Source organism: Arachis hypogaea, chromosome 14, assembly GCF_003086295.3.
Source record: "Arachis hypogaea cultivar Tifrunner chromosome 14, arahy.Tifrunner.gnm2.J5K5, whole genome shotgun sequence".
NCBI classification, from domain to species: domain Eukaryota; kingdom Viridiplantae; phylum Streptophyta; class Magnoliopsida; order Fabales; family Fabaceae; genus Arachis; species Arachis hypogaea.
This window is the reverse complement of record NC_092049.1, coordinates 62,597,438-62,616,704: the sequence shown is the minus strand read 5'-3', so window position 1 is coordinate 62,616,704 and position 19,267 is coordinate 62,597,438. Positions and strand designations below refer to the sequence as shown.

The following is a 19,267-nucleotide window of genomic DNA, read 5'->3' as shown; positions in this document are numbered from 1 at the left end:
CAAAATGCCCCAAAGTAAGTGGTGAAAGTAACGCATATGTATTGTACTTGAAATAAGAATGCATGAATATGTAGAAAACATGGTTAATGGATAGTTAGGTTTTGTACTTTGATTACATAGATTGTCTTAAGTTAGGTGGGAAAAGTTTAAGTTAATTAAGGATTCAGATTTTAGTCCACTTGGCCAAATACAATCCTACCTTGACCTTAACCCCATTACATCCCTTAAAAGACCTCTTGATATGTGTATATATGCATTAAATTTATGTTGATTGTTAGATGAAGAGCAAGCCTTAGAAAGTAAGGTTAGTAGAGAATTGAGAGAATCGAACCTTAAACACTTGAGTGATTAGAGTGTATACACTACCAGTGAGGGTTCGATGCTCAATCCCTTGTTCCCTGCTTTCATGAGCTATTTTCTTCTTGCAAGTCTATTTGTACTTCATTTTCATGATTTGAATTAGTGAAATCTAGTTCATATTTCTTCTTGAAAGATTTGTTTACTTTTAACTAAGTAGGTAGAATCATTTTGCATGTAGTTGCATTCATATAGATAGGTTGTATTTCATACATTCTACTACTCCTCTTCACCTTTATAGCTTCTCTTGAGCTTAGCATGAGGACATGCTAATATTTAGGTGTGGGGAGGTTGATAAACCACTATTTTATGGTTCATCTTGTGCTCAATTGAGTGGTTTTTATCTACTCTTTACCCACTTATTCATACTATTTGCATGGTTTTACATTTGCCTTCCTAATTATATGCTTTAATTGAAAACATGTTTCTTTGGACTTATCTTTGCTAATATTAATCCTCTCTTATTACCATTAGATGCCTTGATATGTGTGTTAAGTGCTTTCAGAGATTACAGGGCAGGAATGGCTCAGAGAATGGAAAGGAAGCATGCAAAAGTGGAAGGAATACAAGAAGTTGAAGGAACTGCAAAGCTGTCAGCCTGACCCTCTCGCACTCAAACGGCTATAACTTTAGCTACAGAGGTCTAAACGACGCGGTTTTAGTTGCGTTTGAAAGCTAACGTCCGGGGCTTCGATTTGATATATAATATGCTATAGTTTCTCTGACGCTAGGCAACACGACCGCGTGCTTCATGCGGCCGCGTCGCAATGACGGAATTCCAGCGTGGTTGAATTCGAAACCAGCGAATTCTGGGCTGTTTCTGACCCAGTTCTCGGCCCAGAAAACACAGATTAGAGGCTGTAAAGTGGAGGAATGCATCCATTCATAAGGAGGCTTTCATATTCACAATTTTAGGAGTAGATGTAGTTTTTAGAGAGAGAGGTTCTCTCCTCTCTCTTAGGATTAGGATTTAGGACTACTCTTAGTTTTAGGAGTGACTCTCAATCCCAGGTTCTTTATTTTTATTTATTTTTCCAATTTAATTTATGAACTCTTCCATGTTACATATAATTTTCTTAATTAATGTTATTTGAGGTATTTCAGTTTATGATTGCTTTCTTTAATTTATGTTATTGTTGCTTTACATCTGAAGGCATTTTTATTCTGATAAATTTACTTTTTTCGGTTTTGGTTAAGAAATCAATAACTCAGGAGTTATCTTATCTCAACATAATTGATAACTGTTATCTTTGCTAATTGAACTGAACTTCAATAATCCCAACCTTTTCTTAGGAAATAAATAGGATTCGAAGATCAAACTAATTAGTCCCTTGACTTTCCTTTGCTCCAGCAAAGGTTAACTAAGTGGAATTAAGATCCAACTTTCATTGTTTTTGATAAGAATAACTAAGCCTGGACTTCCAATTTCTCATACCTTGCCAAGAGTTTATTTTACAGTTATTTATTTATTTTTATTGCTTGAAAATATACCTGTGCGCATTGCCCAAACTCTAGAACCCCAATTTACAAACTCATAACTAATAATAAGAACATATCTCCCTGCAATTCCTTGAGAAGACGACCCGATGTTTAAATACTCGGTTATCAATTTTAAAAGGGGTTTGTTACTTGTGACAACCAAAACTTTTGTACGAAGGGATTTCTGTCGGTTTAGAGACTATATCTACAACGCGACTGTTTTTATGAAATTCTTTACTGGCAAAAATCCTAACGTCAGACACCAAAGCCATACTCCCACGGGATGATCAGTATGTCCCTAACGGGAAATATATCAGACCACCAGCAGCCACTACAAGTCAGCCTACAGAACCAGCTGAAGACATTCCTCTTTCAACACCACAAGCACCTACAACAAACCAACTGCTCCATCAGATACTTGAAAGGTTGGATGGGCAGGAACATAAAGCAAAGCTAAGAGAGCGTCGTAACAAGCGCCAATTCACATACCTCAAGGAGATACGTTTGGGAAACTACAAAGACCCAGACACCTCGGAGTCCACTTCATTTACTAGCACAGGGAGCCATGACAATCCCGATGGTGGAGATGCTGCTACCAGCCCCCTCTGTTCCTGACAGATGGCACCGAGGACGGTGCAAAGCTTTAAGTGTGGGGAGGTCGGTCAGTACCTGACTTCTGGAGGTAACTTCTTTTCCTTAAACACCAGTAAAATAGGATATTTAGTTAATTTTTCTTTTGTTTAGAATATAATAGATTGCATAGTAATAATTAGTTGCATGCATGTTCTACTTGATTGAAAATAATAAGTTTCTTCTAAGACACTATTTTCTGAAAAATTTCACTAATTTAAATAAAAAATTTCATGTTAAAATTGTTTGAAGTCGTATTTGGAACATAGTTTGAAAAGCTAAGAACACACAACCTGTGAGATTTGAGCTTAATTACATGGTTACATTATTTAACCATAAATATTTTATTCTTGTGTGTTTACTTCTCTATGATTGTGATCTTTATTTTGTTTCATCCTATATGTCCAATGTTTAATATGTTATATGCATGCGTATGATTGAGGCCATTATTTGTTTAGCTCACTTATCCCAAACAAGCCTACCCTTTAAATTACCTTTGTCAGCCACTTTGAGCCTTTTTATCCCATTTGTTCTATATTTTACCACATTACTAGCCTTAAGCGGAAAAACAATTAAATATTCCAATTGAATCTTTAGTTAGCTTAAGATAAGAATGGTGTGTTAATTGAGTATGGGAAAATTGTGGGAACAAGGGTTAATAAGGGAATGTGTCACGATAAAATAATGGGAAGTTGGGTACCTACTCATGTAAGACTAGAAAAATTAAAAATCCATGTGCATTGATAATGTTATGTTTACTTTTACTTTTAATTTAAAAAAAAAATTCAATAAATAAGTAAACAAATAAGGGGACAAAATTACCCCAATGTTAAGTTAATGAAAAAAATCAATGCATCTGTGATAAAATTTAAGAAAAGTTGATACATGAATATGTAATACAAAGGTGAGAATTTTGGGTAGCTTGGCATGATTCTAGAGTTATATAGAGTGTATTTATGTTAGGTGAAAGTTTAGGTTAATTAAAGATTCAATTTATAAAGCTCACTTAGCCATATATGATGGGATATTTTGGAAAACGAATTCCAACGCCCAAAATTCACTGGCAAGTGTACCGGGTCGTATCAAGTAGTAAAACTCACTTAGAGTGAGGCCGATCCCACAGGGATTGATGGATCAAGCAATTTCAGTGGGTGATTAGTTTAGTCAAGCTAACATTGATGATTTGAGGTGAAAAGTGACGAACAGAATTTTAAATGACAGGAAATTTAAAGTTGCAGAAAGTAATTATGCAGAAACTTAAAGAACAAGAAAAGTAAATTGCAGAAACTTAAATAACAAGAAATGTAAATTGCATGAAATGTAAAGGGGGTTGGGGTGGTGGAAATTAAAGAGAGCAGTAAAGCAAGCAATTGAAGACATCTTGAGAACAAGTAACAGGAAATTTAAATTGCAGGAAGAATAAAGGAAGTTGGGTGCTGGGAATTAAATAAATCAAACAAGAAAGTGTAAATAGCAATTAAACAGAGAAGTAAAAGATGCAATAACATGCAACAGATCTAAACAGAAAAGGGAAATTGCTTGAAAAATTCAAAACAGCAAGATATCTCAACTTAATTGCAAATTCCAAAAAGACAACTGAAGATCTCAGGGGATCAATGAGACTAGAGAACAAGTCTAGATCTCAACCCCTTCCTTGATCCAACAGAAAATAAGATGCAGGAAATTAAAGATTAAAGCAATGAAGAGAACTTTGATTCAAATCACAATTCACTTGAAAGTTGCAGAAGAAGAACAAGAGAAGTTGCAGATAGAGAATGAAAACAGAATTCCTTCCAATCTCAATCCAAGATTTAAAACAGAAATGAAAACTAAGAGAGAGAGCTCTCAAATGGAGCCAGCCCCTATACTCTCTAATGGAACTGACCTCCTCTACCCAGATGAAAATGAGAATGATGCCTTTATATAGGCTTTTTACAAAATGAAAATAAAATGAAATTGAAATGAAAAACAAATTAAATAAAAATCCTAATTCTAGCTTGTTCTTGTGCCTTTGAGTGATGATGTGGGCTTTGCTTGCTTTGGATTTGAAGAGAGATGGGTTTGGTTGGCCTTGATTCAATTTGGTGAAGAATTGAATTTAAATGGAATTTTGGTTGAATTTTGGCCCATGGGTGACACTCCCAGGGCACGGCTCAGTTCAAATACCAAACTGAGCGCCCAATGTGCTTTGTGTTGCCCAATTTTTGGTGTGCCAGCCCCTTGTTCACGTTGCTCTTCAATAGAGCTCAGTTAGAAAATTGAACTGAGCTCTATGTCTAGCCTTGGGTGTGTCAACTTGTGCGCAAGGCTTGCTCCTTGGCATGCCAAAAGTGTGGAGAATGGGGGAGAGTAGCGCTCAGTTCGGAAATCCAACTGAGCTCCCCATTGTAGCGCCTAGTTGTGTGCTTCATGCTTCCAAGTTCGATCCTTGGTGGAAGCAAATTGGTGTTGATTTCCTTGGAAGAGTGGAGAGTAAGGAGTGCTTGTACAAGGAAGCTCCAAGTTCAAGCCTTGTTGAGTGAAATGTTGTACCCATTTTTATTTCAAGGAGTAGCGCTCCTTCCTTGCAAGTGAGAGGCTCCCACTTCGAATCTTGGTGAAGCCACTTTGGTCTATTTTTGCTTGTTTTTGGTCCTTAAAGCTGGCTTTCACTCGTGCCTCAATTTTATGCCAAATATAGATTGCTATATATTGTTGGAAAGCTCTAAATGTCAGCTTTCCAATGCAACTGAAAGCACATCAATTGGACGTCTGTAGCTCAAGTTATGGCCCTTTGAAGGAGGCATGGTCATGCTGTGAACGCCCAAGTTTAACATAGCGAAAATTCTTGCTTCCATGCTGAATTTTTCACGTAAAGCTAAGTTCACTTAGTTGAGCTTTGTGAGTGCTGATTGTCAAGCTTCCTTGATTTGGTCATGGGCCATGCTTTTAAAAGCGTGGCCTAAGGCTCCAAAGTGTGCTCCAACTTCAAAGTGTGCCCAAAATTCCTCTTTTCTTCTTTTTAGCTTATTTTGTGCTCTTTTTGCTTCTTTTTCTTCTTATTTCCTACAAAATTTACAAAATCAAAAGATCAAGGAAATATACCATTTAAGCACAAAAGAATGCAATATTTAAGCATTAATTATCAATTTCTTGTATGAAAAAGCATAGAAAAACTTGACATGATGACATGTCATCAATATACATATACCCTTACCCTTACCTTAGCCCCATTACAACCTTGAAAAGACCTCATGATGTTTGCATTGGTATGTTAAATATTGTTGATTGGTTAGGTGAAGAAAAAATTTTAGAAAGCATGACTAGAGAAGAGTAGAGTGATTACCCTATACACCTGAGTGATTAGAGTGCACATACACTACCAGTAAGGGTTCAGTGCTTAATTCTATGTTCCCTACTTTCATGAGCTGTCTTCTTACAATGTTACCTGTATTTACTATATGAATTGAGTTAGTGAAATTTAATTTATATTTGTCATGAAGAGCTTATTTACTTTTAACCAAGTAGACAAGAAGCATATAGTTGCATTTACAATATATATATATATATATATATATATATATATATATATATATATATATATTGCATTGCATTGCATGAGTTCTACATGTCCCTACTCATTCACTCTATCTCCTTCAACTAAGCATGAGGACATGCTAATGTTTAAGTGTGGGGAGGTTGATAAACCATTATTTTATGATTTATATTGTGTTTAATTGTGTGGTTTTATCAAATCTCTAACCATTTATTCATATGATAAGCATGTATTTAAAATTCCTTCCCAAAATTACTCCATGGTTGAAAACTTACCTTCTAGAGACTTTTAATTATGTATTTTAATTTTTCTTTATCCCATTCGATGCCGTGATTTGTGTGTTAAGTGTTTCGGGCTTCATAGGGCATGAATAGCTTGAAAATTAGAGAGGAGGTGTAACGACCCAACTTTCAGAACGTCATGATCGTACCGAAAGTAAGGCGTTACCAACCTACTTTCCTTTATTAACTATTTACTATTAAGCCTTTAGTTCGATATCGCGATTTAGTTTTATAGAAAATTCCAGAAAATTTGTTTTTGTTTATCAAAAACATATAGCATTTCAGAGTAATAATAATCACATAATTATTAATAATAATATCTGTCATACAAAAGATTTCAAATAACACTCAGATACAAATCCTATCCCTCTGTATAAAAATCTTAAGCAATAAGGGCGAGGGAATTCTATGAAAGCAACTCAATTAAAAAAAACTTAACTCATAAATAAGGTCTAACAATCGCCCACAGCTTCAAACTGAGTCTTCGAACCTGTATCACTGAAAAGGGTGGAAGATTTTGGGGTGAGAACAAACCACACGTTCTCAGTAGGGAATAGGAATGCCGTAAAAGTAATGATTAACATGCAAATAATTAACTCAAGTTTCCAAGGTAGTTTTCTTTGTCAAACCTTTTCAAAAATTTCTCAAGACTTACTTGAAACAGTTTAAATCCCTTTCTTTAAATCATATTACTTACATAAAGTCTCAACCGCATTAACAATTCATCAGCTACAAATAGCATTCCTCAACCATCATAGTAACTAAGTAAATCAACAACATAAATAATATACCGAAACCTCATTTCACAAATACCATTCCTCAATACTTTACTAAGTTCACAGCATCAACAAAAATATCTAATCAAACACACAAGCAAGTCACTAAGACAAACAGCACAATCACAAAGAGACAAGACAAGCAACACAAATTATAAAGAAATAAAACAAGCAAACACAATCAAATGTAGATGCGCAAATAAGGATGATGCATGTCTAGCCCTAGTGCAGGTAATGAGCTCATCTGTCGGTTACTAACCCGCTCCCGACGTTATCCAGCAACCTCTGTCTGGATAAGGCTTTCCTATTGGCTATACCCCTGTGTACGGGAAATAACCCCTCTGCCACCACAGGGTCCACTGCACACAGGAAATAACACATCTGTCACTGCAGGGATGTACGCCGACACACCTTCTGTATACAGGAAATAACCCCTCTGCCACTACAGAAATGGAACAGGTGGTCACGGTACTTCTGTAGCAGGAAATAACCCCTCTGCCTTATAGAGATAAAATATGGATCTGTACCGTAGGAAAGCGTTCTCAGTGATCACACCATTATCTATCTGACTGCCTCACTGCAGCAGATGATCATACAAGTATATCTGGAGTTGCCTTAACGCAACAAATGAATAAACACATCTCTTGGGTTGCCTCAAGCAACAAATAAATATCTCTTGGGTTGCCTCAAGCAACAAATCATCACATAATCATTCTCATTATCATCATTCATCATCATTCTCATTATTCATCATCATAAGTTATCATTCTCGTTGTTCAACTCCAGTTACATATTTTTATACAATATCTCTCTCTTTCTTTATCCAATCATGTTTTACGACTTCCACTTTTACAACCTCTTAACTCGAACCAATTTTAAAACTATTTTCTAGTCTAATTTTCTTTCGGAAGACTCAAGAAAATCATTTGTTTTAAATTTGTTAAATACTTTTCAAAACATCACCCTCTTACTAAAAGTAACCAAATAAAACTCTTTTTCAAGTTTACTAACTTCCCAAAGACTCAAAGACCATCTCTCTTTATCATTCAAATTCAAATATTATATATTCATTAAACTTCTAAAAAGTAATCCTTTATTGCAAACCCCAAGCTTAACTCTCTTCATATTAAATAAACCTCAAAACATAACTTCTTTTATAAATATTTCAAACTTGAACATAAACTTTTTCTTAATAATTCAAATTCAAAATAGTATAATTTTTTTCTTACCTAAATAAAATTCAAAACATAATACATTCTATTATTAGTGAATCAACTCTAATAAAATCGTTTTTGTAATAGATTCAGCCCATACAAAATACTTTAATCACTAAATAAAACTTTAAATAATATAACTTTCCAAATCCAGTTCTTATAAAATAACGTTTCCAAATAAAACCTCAAATTTCACAAAATTCCGGCAGCACCTCCTCTAAAACTCGGACTTAGCCACCCTTATGGGTTCCCTCTTTCTCAACAAATCTCCAATTCTTTTATCAGCAGTTATCACAACAGAAGCTCAATAATCATCTCATCATAAATCAGTTTGAAAACCAACATCCTAACATTAATTAAAATCAGTGTTTCTATAAACCATTCTTTAAAAAGTAAACTAGTTCAGCTTCAAGAATTCATAACTAATATTTGAAACACAAACTTTTTCATATTTCTAGTTATTCTTAAAGTAATTTAGTTATTAGCAAAGTTACCATTTTATTCTAAAGATCATATTTTAAGAAAATAGTTCAGTGGTCAACCTTCAATTCTTTAACCGTCCTCAAAATCAACTCTAATTAGACTTAAATCAACAATAATAACCAACTTGGCATAATCAACTAAAATCGGAATTTGCAGCAATCCTAAAATAATCAGAAAAACCCGTAACAATCACGGCCTTAAATCAAAGTAAACCTCATCAGTTAATTACTCACGGCAACGAAGCCATTCAATATCACAGCCATAACCTGAACTCAGTTCACATCCCCATCCAACTTCAATTATAACTCAGAATAATTACCACAACTAACTTTTCTTAAATACATTTCATTCAATAATTAACCCATCATATTTTAATTTAATAAATAACATTATCATTCACAACCACACTTTAACCAAATTCAACCTTTCATAAGTCTATCTCACAGCCATTCCATTATATTAAAATTCCAATTCAATATCAAACAATTCAAAATAGTTCATCTAAGATCAGAATCTTAGCCAAATCATCACAAAAAAATCAATCATTCAAAGTACAATTCACAATCGCATTTAATTTCACTTATAATTCAGAAGCATCACAATCACTTCCAATTCAAATTCATAATTCAGAATAATCACAACGGTATCCAATTCCAGTCATAATTCACAATAATCACAACAGCTAACTATTCTCAAACACCTTTCAAGCAATTCACATCAATTAATCAATTCTTAACCATTGTTAACTATTTGCAATTATCCAATTAACTTTGTAGGCATTCTAAATTAAAAACATTTAACTTTAAAAATTAATCCCCTACCTCAGAGTGTCGAAATTTGCAGAATTTAAACGCGACACACCCAGTATTCCAAATCCACAGCAGCAACGGTAGTTTTGGCATCTCTAATCGACAACAGTGGCATTATGCCAGATTTTGACACCCGTTCTGTTCCTATGGCAGCCACAGCGGTGATCCTGAGCAGCTCCAGTGGCAGTGGGAAGCCTCAGTGTCAGCCAAACGGCGATGATAACGGTTCAAAATGGATCCAGAGCAACAGCGACAGCAGCTCCAGCAGCGACAGTGGCGTTCTTGTCAAACTCCAGAAACTAAGAGCAGAAGCAGAGTAGAGCAAGAATAGCAGCAGCGATCTTGAACCCAACAAACAGCAGCGACAAGCCAACAGTATCTCAGATGGTGGTTCAATAGGTCAAGCAGCGCAGCAGCTTAAGGGTGGTTGTGGCAGTGACGCCAGTGTCAACGGCGTGATTGGAAGCAGCAACGATGACTAGGTGTACAACAGCGGCAAGAACTCCTCTTCCTCGCGTTCTACTCGACGGCGGCTCCAAGGCAGACCAGCAGCGACGGCGACGACAAGGATGAACGGCGATGTAGCAACACGGTGATAGATCGGCGGCGTGACACGGAGGCTCCTACTTCGCGTCCCTCTCTACGGGCTCCCTCTCTCTCTTCGGGTTCTTCTCAGGTGACGGCGGTGGCTTCCATCGACGGCACCTGGCCACGACGGCGATGGCGACTTCCCTGGCGACCATGACGGCGATGCCAGGTTGAGGTGGAACGGTGACGGGGAAAGCTTCTCATTCCTCGCGCGTCTTCTCTCTGTTCATAGACCTCCAGTGACTGCGACGAAGAAGACCTCGACGGCAGTGATGAAGCGGGCTCCACGGAGCGGCGATGAGGGCGACAGCGGCGGTGGTACCAGGCCGGCGACGCTCTTCTTTCCTTCTGCCGGCACTATCTCTTCCTCCGATCTCCTCTCTGCGTGTATGTGTGTTTGTTGCGTTGAGGGAGGGTAAGGCTGCGGCTATGTGGTGTAGAGGAGGGGGTTAGGGTCTCTGATGGGGAATTTAGGGTTAGGGTTTCCAATTTGGGAAATTAGGGTTTCTGAGGTTGATTTGGGAATTAGTGTTAGAAATTAGGGATTTTATAAAAGAATATGGATAGATATGAATAGATATTTTGATAAAATTGGAGGATAGAGTAATTTTAAAATCCAATATACTCTATTAAAAATATTTAAGGACATTATTTATCATCATATTGCTAAGTTCAATCAATTATTTCTAATTTACATTATAAAATGAACAAGTTAATTATATTTTGTAAAGTACAATTTAAATTCAAATATCAATTTTCTAGATTAAATCATACAAATCTCTATTATTTTCCTATTTCTGAAACTTTAATTTCAATTTATAAAATAATTAATTATAATAAAGTTGTACATAAATATTTATTGACTTAAACTTAAAGTATTTATAAATATCAATCTAATCATTTCTAATAAAATAATTCCTAGGAGTTCAAGTTAATAATAATATAATTCATTTAAAAATAGAATTTATTTAAATTAAATTATACAATTATTCTAATTTTTCAATTATCAAACTTATAATTTCAATTATACCAAATATCCAATAAAGATTATATAAAAATTCTAATTAATTTAAACTTCAATTATCATGAAAATGTATTTAATTACTTTTAGTAAAATAATTTTCTTAAAATAAAGTTATCAACAAATATAATAAATCACAAATGACTAATTATTTGATTTTCAAAAGCTAAGGTTGTTACAGGAGGCTTGCAAAAATGGAAGGAACACAAGAAACTAAGGAGATGACCAGCGAGCAATGACGCGAGCGCATGGCCCACGTGAACGCGCGAAGTGAAGAATTCGCAGCGACGCTGACGCAAACGCATGGATTGGAGTCTGCACGAGTGATGCAAACGCGTGAACCACGCGAACGCGTGACAAGGAAAATCGCTGACTGACGCGAACGTGTGGATGACGCGTACGCGTGACCTGCGCGATCGACAAAAATAACAGAATACGCTGGGGGCAATTTCGGGCCACTTTTTAACCCAGTTTTCGGCCCAGAAACACTGACTAAACCTAGGGAACATGCAGAGACTCAAGACGCATCCACACACATTGAGATTCATCACATTAGGATTACACTTAGTTTCAGATCTGAGTTTTTTAGAGTTGCAATACATTGATAGTTTATGCTTTTGCTTGGATTTTTGGATGCTAAAAGTCATTACCTCCGTTGATGACATTACTTTAGTTTGTTTCCTCATTCCTTTATTTTTAATTAGTTACTCATTAACTCTATTCAATTAAGTATGTTACATTTTGAATTTATTAATATATGAAGTTATTTTTATTTTTAATTAATTTTAATTCTCTATTTTATTTTAATCAATTATGTCTTCTCATATTTTTATGATTATTAATTTCATGTAAATAGAGTAGAATTTCTACTTGACATGGGGGTTGATTAAGAGGTGATACTTGAGTTGGAATCCTCAAGTGCTTGGTTAAACTCGACGTTGTTGGCTAATTCCATACCTACTAACACTAGACCTCCCCAAGGGAGAGGGCTAGGATCTGAGGGTGAGAGTTAGTTCAATCACCATACCTTTCCTTATTTAGTAAGGAAAAATCGAGTGAGAACAACAACCTTTTTACACCACACTTGAGAAGATCCCAACAAGGATAGAAGTTCCACTTAATTATTCCCCCAGTCAAGGCTCTTTATTCAGAGTATCAATAATTATTCTTAGTTTATTTTTATTGCCTTATTTCATAATTATTTTAATTGCTCATTATCAAACTCAACTTTCTGGGAATTTTCTGATTAATAAATTAGCACTCTTTCCTGCAACTCGTTGGGAGACGACTTGGGACTCATACTCCCAGTATTTTATTTCTAAAATTTGTGACAACCCTTTTTAAATTGGTGAGGTAGATCTTAGCCGATTAAGAGATATACGTGCAACACTGTCTCTTAATTAAAATCTCTGAATTGGTTAACTTCTGCCACACATCAATTTTTGTTTCTCCATCCCCTGGGTACTTTCTTCTTTTTGGGGACCTCCTCCATGGTGGATGATGCATTCCCGACACCAAATTTAGGTTTGATGTCAGGAGGGATTTTATTGGTTGTCACTAAAGGAGGTTTGAGCTACAATTTCTGCTGTGCATCATCAGGGGGTTCTTGAAGATTTGTATCAATAAGCTCAGTCTGCATGCACTTCTCTTCTTCAGCTGCTGAATATATATCTTTGAAAACATGAAAGATCAGTTGCTCATTATGCACTCTAAGCACTAATTCACCTGCTTCTACATCAATTATAGCTCTCCTAGTGGCTAGGAAGGGTCTTCCTAGAATTATAGAGGCATTCTCATCCTCCCCTGTGTAAAGAATCACAAAATCTGCTGGGAGGAAGAACTTACCAACTTTGACCAAGATATTCTCCACTAATCCATATGCAGACTTTATAGATTTGTCTGCCATCTGTAATGCTATCCTTGTGGGTTGTGCCTCTTGGATTTGCAACTTCTTCATCACAGACAAGGGCATTAAATTTATGCTTGCCCCCAGATTACATAGGGCATTCTGAAAGGTGGTGCTCCCAATGGTACATGGAATTTGAAAGCTCCCTGGATCTGGCATCTTCCTTGGCAAGTTATTCTGAATGATGGCACTACATTCCTTAGTCAGGACCACTGTCTCATCTCCCTTTAAAGGCTTCTTCTTTGACAACAGCTCCTTCATGAACTTGACATAGAGTGGCATTTGCTCCAGAACCTTAGCAAAAGAAATATTGATTTGCAACTTTCTGAAGACTTTCAAGAACTTTGAAAACTGCTTGTCCTTGGTCTCCTTTTGAAGCCTCTGAGGATATGGCATTTTAGGCTTGTACTCAGGAGCATTTGGCAATGTAGGATAAGTGTCAAGAGAGTCTGAGAATGGGTTGTTTGCACGCTTTGGAGGGACGTGCTCTACTTCTTCCTTCTTCTCCTCTGGAGCTTCCTTTTCAACTGGCTCCTCATTAACTTGTGCTTCCATACTTGCCACTTGTCCACTTATCAAGGTGATAGCCTTGCATTCCTCTCTTGGATTTGGAATTGTGTTACTAGGAAGGCTATTAGTGGTCCTCTGATCAATTTCATTAACTTTTGTGGCTAATTGACCCATCTGAATCTCCAAGTTCTTGATTGATGCTCTGGTTTTCTGTCTAAAACTTGCCAATATTGCTTCCATATCATTATTTTGCTGGGACTGAGAAGTTGCTTGCTGAGATGACTAAAACTGGTGGTTATTAAAATTATTCTGTTGAAAACCACCCTGAGAATTATTATTAAAATTCTGTGGCATCTGAGGTTGCTCTCTCCACCCAAAATTTTGGTGATTTCTCCACCTCTGATTGTAGGTCCTAGAATAGGGATCATTATTGGGGGTTTCTAGGAGCACTCCCCATGTAATGGACCTGTTCAGAAGAAGATTGAGCATAATTATAATTTTCATTTTGCATAAAATTACCTGTCATGTCATAAGGGACCTCTTGGGGTGCATTTTGAGTGTTGACAGCTGAAACTTACATTCCACTCAACCATTGAGTAATCAGATTTAATTGTTGAGACAAAAGCTTGTTCTGTGCAAAAAGAGCATCAACAGCTTCCACTTCCAAAATGCCTCTCTTCTGAGAGGTCTCAGAGTGCAAAGGATTCCTGTTGGAGGAATATAAGTATTGGTTGTTAGCAACTAACTCAATAAGCTCAATAGTCTCATCTGGTGTCTTCTTCATGTGCAAAGAACCACCTACAGAATTATCTAACGCATCTTGGACATTTCACATAAGCCCTCATAAAAAATATCCAATTGAGTCCATCGAGAGAACATGTCTGGAGGATATTGCCTAGTCAGTAGCTTGAATCTCTCCCAAGCTTCATAAAGGGTCTCACCATCTTTCTGTCTGAAAGTCTGAACCTCCACCCTTAGCTTAGTCAGCTTTTGAGGTGGGAAAAATTTAGTCAGAAATCTAGTGACAACCTTATCCCAAGTATCAAGACTCTCCTTGGGTTGAGAATCTAACCATAGCTTTGCTCTATCCCTCACAGCAAACGGGAAGAGCATGAGTCTGTATACCTCAGGATTTACTCCATTAGTCTTCACAGTATCACAAATCTGCAGAAAATCAGAAATAAATTAATTTGGGTCTTCCTGAGGAAGTCCGTGATACTGGCAATTTTGTTACACAAGAGTGACAAGTTGAGGCTTCAATTCAAAATTGTTTGCAGTTATGGGAGGCACCACAATGCTTTTGCCATAAAGATCTGCATTAGGAGTAGTGTAAGAGCCAAGCACTCTTCTTGGTTGCTCATTCCCATTCGGATTTTCCATATTGGCATTAGCAGCATTATTATGATTCATGTAAAGTCTTGCTTGTTGTAAACTGATGAGCGGATAATTTATACACTTTTTGGCATTATTTTTAGGTAGTTTTTAGTAGGATCTAGCTACTTTCTAGCATATTTTTATTAGTTTTTAAGCAAAAAATCAGCATTTCTAGACTTTACTATGAGTTTGTGTGTTTTTTTGTGATTTCAGGTATTTTCTGGCTGAAATTGAGGGACCTGAGCAAAAATCTGATTCAGAGGCTGAAAAAGGACTGCAGATGCTGTTGGATTTTGACCTCCCTGCACTCGAAATGATTTTCTGGAGCTACAGAAACCGAATTGGCGCGCTCTCAATTGCTTTAGAAAGTAGACATCCTGGGCTTTCGAGCAATATATAATAATCCACACTTTGCCCGAGTTTTGATAACGCAAACTGGCATTTGAACGCCCACTTTCTACCCTATTCTGGCGTTAAACGCCAGAACTGGCATAAAAGCTGGAGTTAAACGCCCAAACTGGAACCAAAGCTGGCGTTTAACTCGAAGAAAAGTCTCTACATGTGAAAGCTTCAATGCTCAGCCCAAGCACACACCAAGTGGGCTCCGGAAGTAGATTTCTGCACTATCTGAACTTAGTTACTTATTTTCTGTAACCTTAGCTACTAATTTAGTATAAAAACTAATTTTAGTGATTTATTTTATATCTTTGGATCAATTTAGATCCTTGATCAATTTTAGGCTATCATAGAGGCTGGCCTCACGGCCATGCCTGGACCTTCATCACTTATGTATTTTCAACGGTGGAGTTTCTACACCCCAGAGATTAAGGTGTGGAGCTCTGCTGTTCCTCATGAATTAATGCACAGTACTATTATTTTTCTATTCAATTTAAGCTTATTCTTATTCTAAGATATTCATTCACACCCAAGAACATGATAAATGTGATGATCAAGTGACACTCATCACCATTCTCACCTATGAACGCGTGCCTGACAAACACTTCCGTTCTACATGAAAACAAGCTTGAATGCATATCTCTTAGCCTCCATTCTGAAAGATCGGAGTCTTCATGGTATAAGCTAGAATCAATTGACAGCATTCTTGAGATCCAGAAAGTCTAAACCTTGTCTGTGGTATTCCGAGTAAGATCTGGGATGGGATGACTGTGACGAGCTTCAAACTCGTGAGTGTTGGGCGTAGTGACAGACGCAAAAGGATCAATAAATCCTATTCCTACATGAGTGAGAACCGACAGATGATTAGCCGTGTGGTAACAACGCAGTTGGACCATTTTCACTGAGAGGACGGACGGTAGCCATTGACAACAGTGATCCCCAACATACAGCTTGCCATGGAAAGGAGTATGAATGATTGAATAAAGGCAGTAGGAAAGTAGAGATTCAGAAGCAACAAGCATCTCCATACGCTTATCTGAAATCCCACCAATGAATTACATAAGTATCTCTATCTTATTTTATGTTTTATTTTATATTTTAATTATCAAAACCTCATAACCATTTGAATTTGCCTGACTGAGATTTACAAAGATGACCATAGCTTGCTTCAAGCCGACAATCTCCGTGGGATCGACCCTTACTCACGTAAGGTTTATTACTTGGACGACCCAGTGCACTTGTTGGTTAGTTGTGCAGAGTTGTGAAAAAGAGTTGAGATTACGGTTGTGCGTACCAAGTTGTTGGCACCATTGAGATCACAATTTCGTGCACCAAGTTTTTGGCGCCGTTGTCGGGAATTGTTTGAGTTTGGACAACTGACGGTTCATCTTGTCGCTCAGATTAGGTAATTTTATTTTAATTTTAAGCTTTTTATTTTTATTATTTTTATTTTCAAAAAATTTTCAAAAAAATAAATTATTCTATGTCTTCAGAATTTTTAAGAATGAATTCTAGAGTTTCATGATGATTTGTTGAAGTCTGGCTGGCTGTGAAGCCATGTCTAATCTTTTGGACCGAGGTTTCAACTTATCATCACAAGAGCTTGTTGATTTCAATCAATCTTGCTGTTGAATGTAATGATCTGCTAAAGCTTGGCTGGCCATTGGCCATGTCTAGTGTTTTGGACCAAAGCTTTCACTGAAAGCTTGGCTGGCTAGTAAGCCATGTCTAAATTCCTGACCGGAGTTTTTAGACTAACATTGCATGATTCTTGGAATTCCTATTAAAAATTTTGAATTTATTTATTTTATTTTTCAAAATAATTTTTGAAAAATACAAAAAAAGTTAATAAAATCATAAAACCAAAAATAATTTTGTGTTTCTTGTTTGAGTCTAGTGTCAAATTGTAAGTTTGGTGTCAATTGCATCTTTTTAACTTTTCTTAAAATTTTTGAAAACTCATGCATGGTGTTCTTCATGATCTTCAAGTTATTCTTGATGATCCTCTTTGTTTGATCTTTGCATTTTCATGTTTTGTGTCTTTTCTTATTTTTCATATGCATTTTCAATTTGCTAGTGTCTAAACATTGAAAATTTCTAAGTTTGGTGTCTTGCATGTGTGTCTTTCCTTAAAAATTTTCAAAAATAAGTTCTTGGTGTTCATCTTGACATTCAAAGTGTTCTTGGTGTTCATCTTGACATTCAAAGTGTTCTTACATGCATTACTTATTTTGATCTTAAATTTTTATGTTTTGTTTCATTTTTTGTTGTTTAATTTCAAAAGAGAAAAACATCAAAATGATATCTTTTTTTTTCTCTCCCCTCATTAAAAATTCAAAAATCAAAAAAATATATTTCCCTTATTCTTCTCATAAATTTCGAATATTTGAGTTGCCTTTTTGAAAAATTTTTAAAATTCTAGTTATTTCTTTTGAGTCAAGTCAAATTTTCAATTTAAAAATCCTATCTTTTCAAAACCTTTTCAAAAATCAAATCTTTTTCATTTTTCTTTCATTTTTTTCGAAAATTTTAAAGATTGATTTTCAAAATCTTTTTCTTATTTTTATCTCATATTTTCCAAAATCTTTACTAACAATTAATGTGATTGATTCAAAATTTTAAGTTATTACTTGTCTATTAAGAAAGGTTCAATCTTTAATTTTAGAATCGTATCTTTTTGTTTCTTGTTAGTCAAGTAATCAACTTTAATTTCAAAAATCAAATCTTTTTAAATTTCTTTTTCAAATCTTTTTCAAATAAATTTCAATCATATCTTTTTCAAAACTTAATTTCAAAATCTTTTCTAACTTCTTATCTTTTCAAAATTGATTTTCAAATATTTTTCAATTAACTACTTAACTTTTTGTTTGATTTTAAAAGTTTTCTATTTCAATCATATATTTTCTCCTAAATTTGAAAACTAAATAAATTAGTTACTATTTCTTATCTTTTTCAAATTTTATTTTGTTTTTCTTTTTAATTTTTGAATTCTAAACTACATTTTAAAATAAAAACAAAAATATTTTCCTTTTATTTTAAATAAAATTCGAATTCTCTCCCCCTCTTTCATCTCCTTCTATTTATTTATTTATCTACTAACAGTCCTCTTCTACTCATAATTCGAACCACCTCTTCTTCTCTGTGTTCGAGTTCTTCTCTTCTCATTCTTCTATTGTTCTCTTCTTCTACTCACATAAAGAAATCTCTATACTGTGACATACAGGATTCTATATTTTCTTTGTTCTCTTCTCTTTCATATGAGCAGGAACAAGGATAAAAGCATTCTTGTTGAAGCTGATCCTGAACCTGAAAGGACTCTTAAGAGGAAACTAAGAGAAGCTAAAGCACAATACTCTGAAGAGGACCTAACTGAAATTTTTGAAACAGAGAAAATAGCTATGGCCGAACCCAATAACAATGGTGGAGATGCAAGGAAGATGCTTGGTGACTTTATTGCACCCTCTTCTAACTTCTATAGAAGAAGCATCTCAATTCCTGCAATTAGAGCAAATAACTTTGAGCTTAAGCCTCAATTAGTTTCTCTAATGCAACAGAATTGCAAGTTTCATGGACTTCCATTGGAAGATCCCCATCAGTTCTTAGCTGAATTCTTGCAAATCTGTGACACTCTCAAGACCAATGGAGTTGATCCCGAGGTCTACAGGCTTATGTTTTTCCCTTTTGCTGTAAGAGACAGAGCTAGAACATGGTTGGATTCACAACCTAAGGAAAGCCTGAACTCTTGGGAAAAGCTGGTTAGTGCTTTCCTGGCCAAATTCTTTCCACCTCAAAAGATGAGCAAGCTTAGAGTGGAAATCCAAACCTTCAGATAGAAGGAAGGTGAGTCCCTCTATGAAGCTTGGGAAAGTTATAAGCAATTGATCAAAAGGTGTCCTTCTGACATGCTT

At 35.7% G+C, this 19,267-nt stretch overlaps 2 long non-coding RNA genes and 2 other non-coding genes across 4 annotated transcripts; 1 reads left to right on the top strand and 3 right to left on the bottom strand.

The window, feature by feature from the left end:
• Positions 1 to 4,157: 4,157 nt before the first annotated feature.
• LOC140178296 (uncharacterized) lies at positions 4,158 to 5,913 on the bottom strand. Its single transcript, XR_011870910.1, has 2 exons — positions 5,792 to 5,913; positions 4,158 to 5,511 (listed from the first exon to the last, which is right to left on the bottom strand). It is a non-coding gene; the product is annotated as an uncharacterized lncRNA (long non-coding RNA).
• Positions 5,914 to 6,561: 648 nt separating this feature from the next.
• Positions 6,562 to 10,675, bottom strand: LOC140178295 (uncharacterized). The gene is made up of 2 exons (XR_011870909.1): positions 9,577 to 10,675; positions 6,562 to 6,780 (listed from the first exon to the last, which is right to left on the bottom strand). It is a non-coding gene; the product is annotated as an uncharacterized lncRNA (long non-coding RNA).
• A 3,788-nt stretch (positions 10,676 to 14,463) lies between these two features.
• On the top strand, positions 14,464 to 14,569 carry LOC112745889 (small nucleolar RNA R71). The gene has a single exon (XR_003173796.1). It is a non-coding gene; the product is annotated as a small nucleolar RNA R71 (small nucleolar RNA).
• Positions 14,570 to 19,159: 4,590 nt separating this feature from the next.
• LOC112745626 (small nucleolar RNA R71) lies at positions 19,160 to 19,267 on the bottom strand. Its single transcript, XR_003173544.1, has one exon. It is a non-coding gene; the product is annotated as a small nucleolar RNA R71 (small nucleolar RNA).